Genomic DNA, 7587 nt, shown 5'->3' with positions numbered 1-7587 from the left:
TTTTTGAGACAGGCTTTCTCTGTGCAACCCCTGCCTGTCCTGAAACTCACTCTGCAGACCAGGCTGGCCTAGAACTCAGAGATCTGCCTACCCCTGCCTTCTGAGTGCTAGGATCAAATGTATGTGTCACCACAGCCCAGCCACATTTTTTTGTTGTTGTTTTAAAATATCTCATTTTGGAGTATGTATAATGTATTGGGGTGACAGTGTGTGTGTGTGTGTTTGTGTTTACAAGAGTGTGTGGGTACCCAAGGAGACTGGAGGCACTGGATGATATGGAACTGTTGGGACAGATGGTTGTAAACCACCCAGTGTGCATGCTGGGAACAGAACTAGGTCCTCTACCAGAGGATTACACCACCATCTGTCTGTCTGTCTGTCTGTCTGTCTTGTGGTTCTCTAGCTAACCTGGAATAAACTGTATTGATCAGTGAATGGCCTTGAACTCTCAAAAATCCTCCTGCCTCTTCGTCCTAAGTGTTAGGATTAAAGGCACACACAGCCACACTCAGCCAAGAGCAATGGGCTGTAAACTGCTGAGCCATCTCTCCAGGCCCCGATTTATTTTTGACACAGGGTCTCTCCTTGAACCTGGAGCTCATTGATTTGGTTAGCCTGGCTGACTATTTCCACAGTCCTGGGTTTACAGGCATGTGCCAGAGCTTGGTTGTTTTTATGTGTGAGCACAAGGACAAGCAGGTCCCCATGCTTGCCAGCAAACACTTTCTATTCCCTCAGCTGTTTGATAAACACCAGTCATAGTCTCTTGACTTTTGCAAGTTTTCACAAGGTCACTGGTCTCAGGGAGTGTAGTTCCAATGTTTGTAGCTCAGGGATCCCCCAAACTGCCTGCCACTACCCCTGGTCCTGGTATTTGGTGTGGCCCCGCCTTGTTAGGCCTGTGTGTGGGAGTGGAGCCTCTCCCTCCTAGATGTGTCTAGCTAAGGCTTTCCTCTTTTTCTTAATATCCCTTACTCAGCTTTGAAAACCCAGCTTTAGGGCTGGAGAGCTGGCTCAGTGGTTAAGAGTACTAGCTGCTCTCGAGAGGACCTGGGTTTGGGTCTCAGCACCCACACAGGGGCTCAGAACCATCCATACCTCCATTTCCAAGGAATCCAGCTCTCTCTTCTGACCTCTGAGGGGACAAGGCAGGAATGTGTCAAAATAGTCATACACAAAAAACAAAATAAATGAAATATTCGGGCTGGAGAGATGGCTTAGCGATTAAAAGCACTGGTTGTTCTTCCAGAGGTCCTGAGTTCAATTCCCAGCAACCACATGGTGGCTCACAACCATCTGTAATGGGATCTGAGGCCTCCTGTCATGCAGGCATACATGCAGATAGAGCACTCATACATAAATAAACAAATCTTTAAAAATAAATAAATACATGAAATCTTCAGCCTGGTCTGCAGAGCAAGTTTCAGGATATCCAGTGCTATGTAGAGAAGCCCTGTTCAAAAACAGGGGACTGGGGGCCAGAGGAAAGCACAACTTTCACCTTTCTCCCTCTACCTGCCTGTCTGCACAGAATGCCTTCTCTCTACCCTACACCCAGAGCATCACACTGGGTGCCTCCCTTACCTCCCTCAAGCCCCGTATATTGTTTCCCTGTTGTTTTTAATCTCAGAACACTTAGAAGGACAGAGGACATTGAGCAGATCCACATGACACGTGACGATGCTGAACGTGAGTGCTGTGCAGGGCTGGGAGTGTTAACCAGCAAGCTTCCTGTCTGTGGAACTGCTTGCTACAGAAACAGCTTCTCTCCCTCCCTGAGGCCACACCCATCTATTACCTCCCACCCATCCACCCACCCACCCATCCATCTATCCACACATCCACCCATCCATCCATCCATCTAGCCACACATCTACCCATCCATCCATCCACACATGTACCCACGCACCCATCCATCCACCTGCCCACCTACCCATCCATCCACCTGCCCATCTACCCACCCATCCATCTATCCACACATTCACCCATCCATCCATCTATCCACACATCTACCCATCCATCCATCTATCCACACATCTACCCATCCATCCATCTAGCCACACATCTACCCATCCATCCATCTAGCCACACATCTACCCATCCATCTATCCACACATGTACCCACCCACCCATCCATCCACCTGCCCACCTACCCATCCATCCACCTGCCCATCTACCCACCCATCCATCTATCCACACATCTACCCATCCATCCATCTATCCACACATCTACCCACTCACCCATCCATCCACCTGCCCACCTACCCAGCCAGCCAGCCATTGATCCATCCATCTATCCCAGGTACCCAGAGTTGGCCACAAACTTCGCTGCCGCAGTGCGTACGTATGGACTGCTCTAATTTCTTCTTTCTTTTCCCCATTTTTCTAATTTGTTTGTGGTGATGGAGACAGCATAGTGACAGCAGGCCTTCGTCACCGCAGTAGAGAGGCTCTGGCTGCACCCACCCGGGGGGTTTCCTTTCTGAAGTGGCAGGAAGGAGGTTTTGAGGTTTGTGAGAATTGCTTCGAAGTATCTGAGTGAAAGATTTGTTTGCCCACATTTGTGATGTCTTGGCAAGCTAGCAGCCTGAGAAAACGCTTCCTGGTTGGTTTTGTGTGCAATTTTACTCTTAAGGGGAGAAATTTACACCTTGGTGAAATTGTGCTTAAGGGGCTGGAGAGATGACTCAGGGCTGCTCCTGCAGAGGACCCAGGTTCAGTTCCCAGCACTACATGGCAGCTCATGACGTCTGTAACTCCAACCTTACCATATCCAACTTCCTCTTCTGGCCTCTACGGACACCAGGCTTGCACACAGTGCACCAACATACAGAAAAATATCCATACACATAAAAATCAGTAATTAAAAAAAAAATTGCTATTGGAGTTAGAAATGGTTCATCAGTTAAAAGCACTTACTGGCAATGGGATCCTGTGCCCTCTTCTGATGTCTGAAGATAGCTACAGTGTATTCATATACATTTGATTAATTAATTAATTAATTAATTAATTAAATTACTGTTAACTTTGGGGTTGAAACTAACATAATTCCCAAGCAATTGGGGAGTTCTCAATATGCTGTGAACTGTAACCAGGAAAAAATAAACTCATACACACACACTTCATGAACGTGGAAACGGTTGAAGTGTCCTTCTCCGGAATCTCCCTTCATTAGTTGTCAGTAGCGTGTAAGAGCCAGGGGCTGTGCACACTTGGTTATGGGGCAGGCAGGTCCTGGGGAGCTGTGAGGACAGGTGTAACAGACTGCTGCCGTAGGCCATAGATGCTTGCAGAGAGTCATTTCCTGATTTTCATCATTGTGTTTGGTTTTTTTGGGTTTTTTTTGTTTTTTCTTTTTTCTTGTTTTCCGAAACAGGGTTTCTCTGTATAGCCCTGGGCTGTCCTGGAACTCACTCTGTAGACCAGGCTGGCCTCGAACTCAGAAATCTGCCTGTCTCTGCCTCCCAAGCGCTGGGATTAAAGGCGTGCGCCACCGCACCTGGCTTTCGGTCTTACGTTTTTTGTTTGTTTGAGATAAGATCTCAGGTAGCCCTGGCTGTATCAGAGCTTGGCCTTGAACACCTTCCTCTGCCTCCCGAGTACTGGGATTCTGTTGTGTGTGCGGTGCCTGAGCCTTGGCTACTGATCTCCAGCACTGTTTTCCAAATGAGAGTGACCTCCATCAGTGGCTCGTGAACCCTTTCACCAGCATCTAACAGGCTCGGTAAGTGAGACACCGCAGAACGAACTGTCTCCAGTTCTCTTCTGAAACTCACTGCCACCATGGATGACTCTGAAGGCCGAACTATTCTTCCCCCAGAAGGCTGGAATTAAAGGTGTGTCTCACCACACCTGCTTCAGGTATTCTTTCAATATGGTTGGAGACTTTTTTCTGAAAAATCTTTGTTTCTGTTGTGTTCTGGTGTGAAATAGAGGTCTCGAGACGGAGTCTCAGTCAGAGGTAGTCGGAAGCTACTGATGTGGAGACAGAAGACAAGGTGGCATTTTGATTCTGGTAGATCACGGAAGAATAAGGACAAAGGGAGAGAGGGTCGATGCAAATCACTTGTTGTCCAGGAGAAGGGAGTCGCAGCAGTCAGACAACGGGTCATAGAAGAGGCGTGCGGAGGAGAGGGCTCTGTGTGTGGGGAGAGGGCTCTGTGTGGGGGAGGAGAGGGCTCTGTGTGGGGGAGGAAAGGGCTCTGTGTGTGGGGAGGCATCTGCTCCCAAGCCTGAGGACCTGAGTTTGATCCCTGGGTCTCATGTGGTTGTAGGAGAGAACTGATCCCAAAAGTTGTCCTCTGGCCTCCGCACACATGCCCCTTGCAAAACACAAACTAAATAAAATGTAATTGATGATGATGACGATGCCAGTACTGATTGATGATGTCTGTATCCAGGGAAGCTGGAGGAGACAGTGAACAGTTGGTACTTGAGCTGAGGATATAGCTGGCTCAGTGGTGGATACCAAGTGCAGCCTTCATGAGGCTATGGGTTCAATGTGCAATGCTCAAGTAAAATAAGCAAGTATGATCTCAGCCGTGGTGGTTCTTCGCAGGAATGTCCTCTGACTGGATTCTGGCAAGGCAATCTGTCTTTTTATTTGTCATTTGTTCTTTGTTGTGAGTTTTTTTCCTGTTACTGTTTTGATCCAGTCTCATGTAGCCCAGGCTAGCCTGAAACTCACTTTGTTGTGAAGGATGATCTTGCACTCCTGATCCTCTTGGCTCCACCTTCCGAAATGCTAGGATTACAGCCGTCATGCTCAGTGGAGGGGGAGCTAGGGATCCTACATGCTAGGCAAGGGCTCTGCTCAGCGAGGCATGCCCACGGCCCGTTTTCAAATTTTATTTTTATCGCTTTTAATTATGTGTAGGCATTATGTGTCTATACGTGGGTATCTATGCAAGTGAATGCAGGTGAGGAAGAAGCTAGAGGTGTCAGGACCCCTGGGGCTGGACTTGCAGCTACTTGGGAGTCCCCTGAGGTGGGTACTGGGAACTGAGCTCAGGGCCTCTACTCCAGCAGTGCTGTAACCACCGAACCACAGCTCTAGCTTCCAGCTTTTTTTCCCCCCTTAGGGAGAGGGGGAGGAGGATGGGGAGGGAGAGGGAGACCTTTTTTTGGTTTTTCGAGACCGGGTTTCTCTGTGTAGCCCTGGTTGTCCTGGAACTCACTCTGTAGACCAAGCTGACCTTGAACTCAGAAATCCACCTGTCTGCCTCCCAAATGCTGGGATCAAAGGCGTGTGCCACCACCACCACCACCACCACCACCACCACCACCACCACCACCACCACCACTGCCCCGCAGCTTCCAGCTTTTGTTCGTCCTGAGACTTAGCCCAGGCTGATCCCAAGGCTTTCCATATAGTTAAAAATGTAGTTATAGGCAGGAGTCTAAGCCCCTGGCCTAAGGTTTAGGAATTGGAATCTTACTTCATTATGGAGTGCCAGGGTTCTGGGCCTAGCATGGGCCTGTTCTGAGCTGGGCCCCAGCCAGAGAGCTTGTGTTTTTACCAACTCCCCAGTCAGTGAGGTGCAGGTGGCGATGGGACACGTTCCGTTCCGCTTTGAAATTTGGAGAGTTACGTCTACCTCTAGGTAGGAGATTGATGGGGGTGGGGTAGAGGCAAGCAAGAGATGAGGCCTGGATGTGTGTGGAGAAGGCGGCCTGGCTTTCAGGGGAGGTTTGTGGGGAGGTTTTGTGCTTTGACGGAAAGAATGAGGAAGCATAACTCTACAGCGTCCAGGGCGTGGCTGAGGGGAAAGGTTTAAGTCAGAAATGTGGGGACTAGAAAGAACACAGTTAGAGGAAATGGTCACGGTCATGTGACTCTCCGTGTGTCCTGCTTGTGGAGGGTGAGATGAACTCATAAGATCTCGATGCCAGGTCCTCATGAGCTATTCCTCTCGAACACCCGTGCCCTTTGCTCTGACTGTCAACCTCCTGGTTGTGTTAGATATGACTCACGTTAGCTCACAAGGAGCTGACACATGTACCCAACTGGTATTTGACTGGCGTGGTTCACCCAAGTGATGTGCGTATGAACTTGGTGTGGTGTCCTGCGGTGTCCTGCATTGACACCTGGCTGACTCTCCGGCGTTCCAGTAACCATTCAGCTTTTTACCATGTGGCTCTTTAATGACCATAATGGTCCTGGACGTTAGTCTCTCAGTGTCCCCTCTCCTTGGTTTCTCTCTTTTTACTTTATGTGCATCCATGTGTACTTGCGTGCACAGAGGTCAGGAGGCAACCTGGGGTGTCACTTGTCAGATGTTACCAACGTTGTTTTGGCGACAGTCTCTTACTGGCCTGGAACTCATCAAATAGGCCTGCCTAGCTGGCCTCTCTGTTCCTACCTCCCTGGTGCTGGGGCTACAATACCAGCTCACGCCATCGGCACCTGGTTTTTTAACATGGCTTCTGGGACTCGAACTCAAGTCCTCATGCTTGTACAGGAAGTACTTTGCTAACTGAGCCATCTCCCAGCCCTCCTCAATGTTTTTAATGAGTATTGAGAATATGTCTTAGAGACCTGCTTAATACCTATTCTCTCTCTCTCTCTCTCTCTCTCTCTCTCTCTCTCTCTCTGCCTCTCCCTCTCTCATTAATAAGTGACCATTAGATCGACCTCTTCTTCAGATATCTTAGTTCTTTATTATTTATTTGTGTTTCTCTTATTTGTTCTGTTTTGAGACAGGGTCTCACTATAGCCTGGAACTTGCTATGTAGACCAGGCTGGTCAGGGATCCTCCTGCCTTAGACTCCCAGGTGCTGAGCTCAAAGGTGTGCACTACCACGTCTGGCTAGGTTAGTGCTGTTTTGTTTGTTTGTTTGTTTGTTTGTTTCCATTTTCTATGTATGAGTGTTCTATATATGTGTATCTGCATACCAGACACATGCCCGGTGCCTGTGGAGGCCAGTGGAGGGTCTCAGAGCCTCCAGAGCTAGAGTTCAATGCAGTGGTGAGCTGCCATGTTGGTTCTAAGAAAGGAACTGTGGCCATTGATCTTAACCTCTGAGCCATCTTTCCAGCCCCTTGTTTTAGTTTTTGGACTGGAGTCTTGCAATGGTCCTGGCTTGTCTCAGGCTTGCAGCAGCCTTCCTGCCTCTACCTCTAGGATCACAGGCACATGCTCCCACACTCATCTTTGTCGGCGCTTACTAAGTTCATTTTCAGGAGGGCACAATGCTGGAGCAAGCCCCTTGGCATGGACACCCTCCCTTCAGAGGCTTGACTTCCTATGTAGCCCAGGCTGTCCTCAAACTCACCCCATAGCTGACCTCACTATATGACTTTCTGCCTCTACCTCCTAATCTCCCAAGGACAAGGATTTCACCCAAGCCTGGCTGAAACTGACTTATTTTTTTTTTCTCCTTCAAAATAGCAGTCTTCTGCCTGAATGATCCTGTGACTGACTTCTTATACACCTTGTACCATCCCCGGTCCTTTTGGGTGCCTGGAGTGGAAGGCTCTGCCTAAGACAGGTAGGGTACTGGGGCCCCAAGCCCGGAGAGGTGTCCCAGCCTAGCCCCAAGCTGTCTTCCTCCTAACCCAGTGGCTGTCCTCCCCCTGGTGTTCTC

The 7587-nt window shown here is 49.1% G+C and overlaps 1 protein-coding gene across 1 annotated transcript in view; it reads left to right on the top strand.

Annotated features, from left to right (window-relative positions):
• The first annotated feature begins 7391 nt into the window (after positions 1 to 7391).
• Positions 7392 to 7587, top strand: part of Bicral (BRD4 interacting chromatin remodeling complex associated protein like) — a 64542-nt gene continuing 64346 nt past the window's right edge. Inside the window, exon 1 of the mRNA XM_031347042.1 lies at positions 7392 to 7491. The gene's annotated coding sequence lies outside the window, so the exon portion shown is untranslated. The remainder of the gene's footprint in view (positions 7492 to 7587) is intronic.

Source organism: Mastomys coucha, unplaced genomic scaffold (assembly GCF_008632895.1).
Source record: "Mastomys coucha isolate ucsf_1 unplaced genomic scaffold, UCSF_Mcou_1 pScaffold3, whole genome shotgun sequence".
NCBI lineage: Eukaryota > Metazoa > Chordata > Mammalia > Rodentia > Muridae > Mastomys > Mastomys coucha.
Note: the sequence above shows the minus strand (reverse complement) of the source record. Positions and strands in the feature narration are given on the sequence as shown.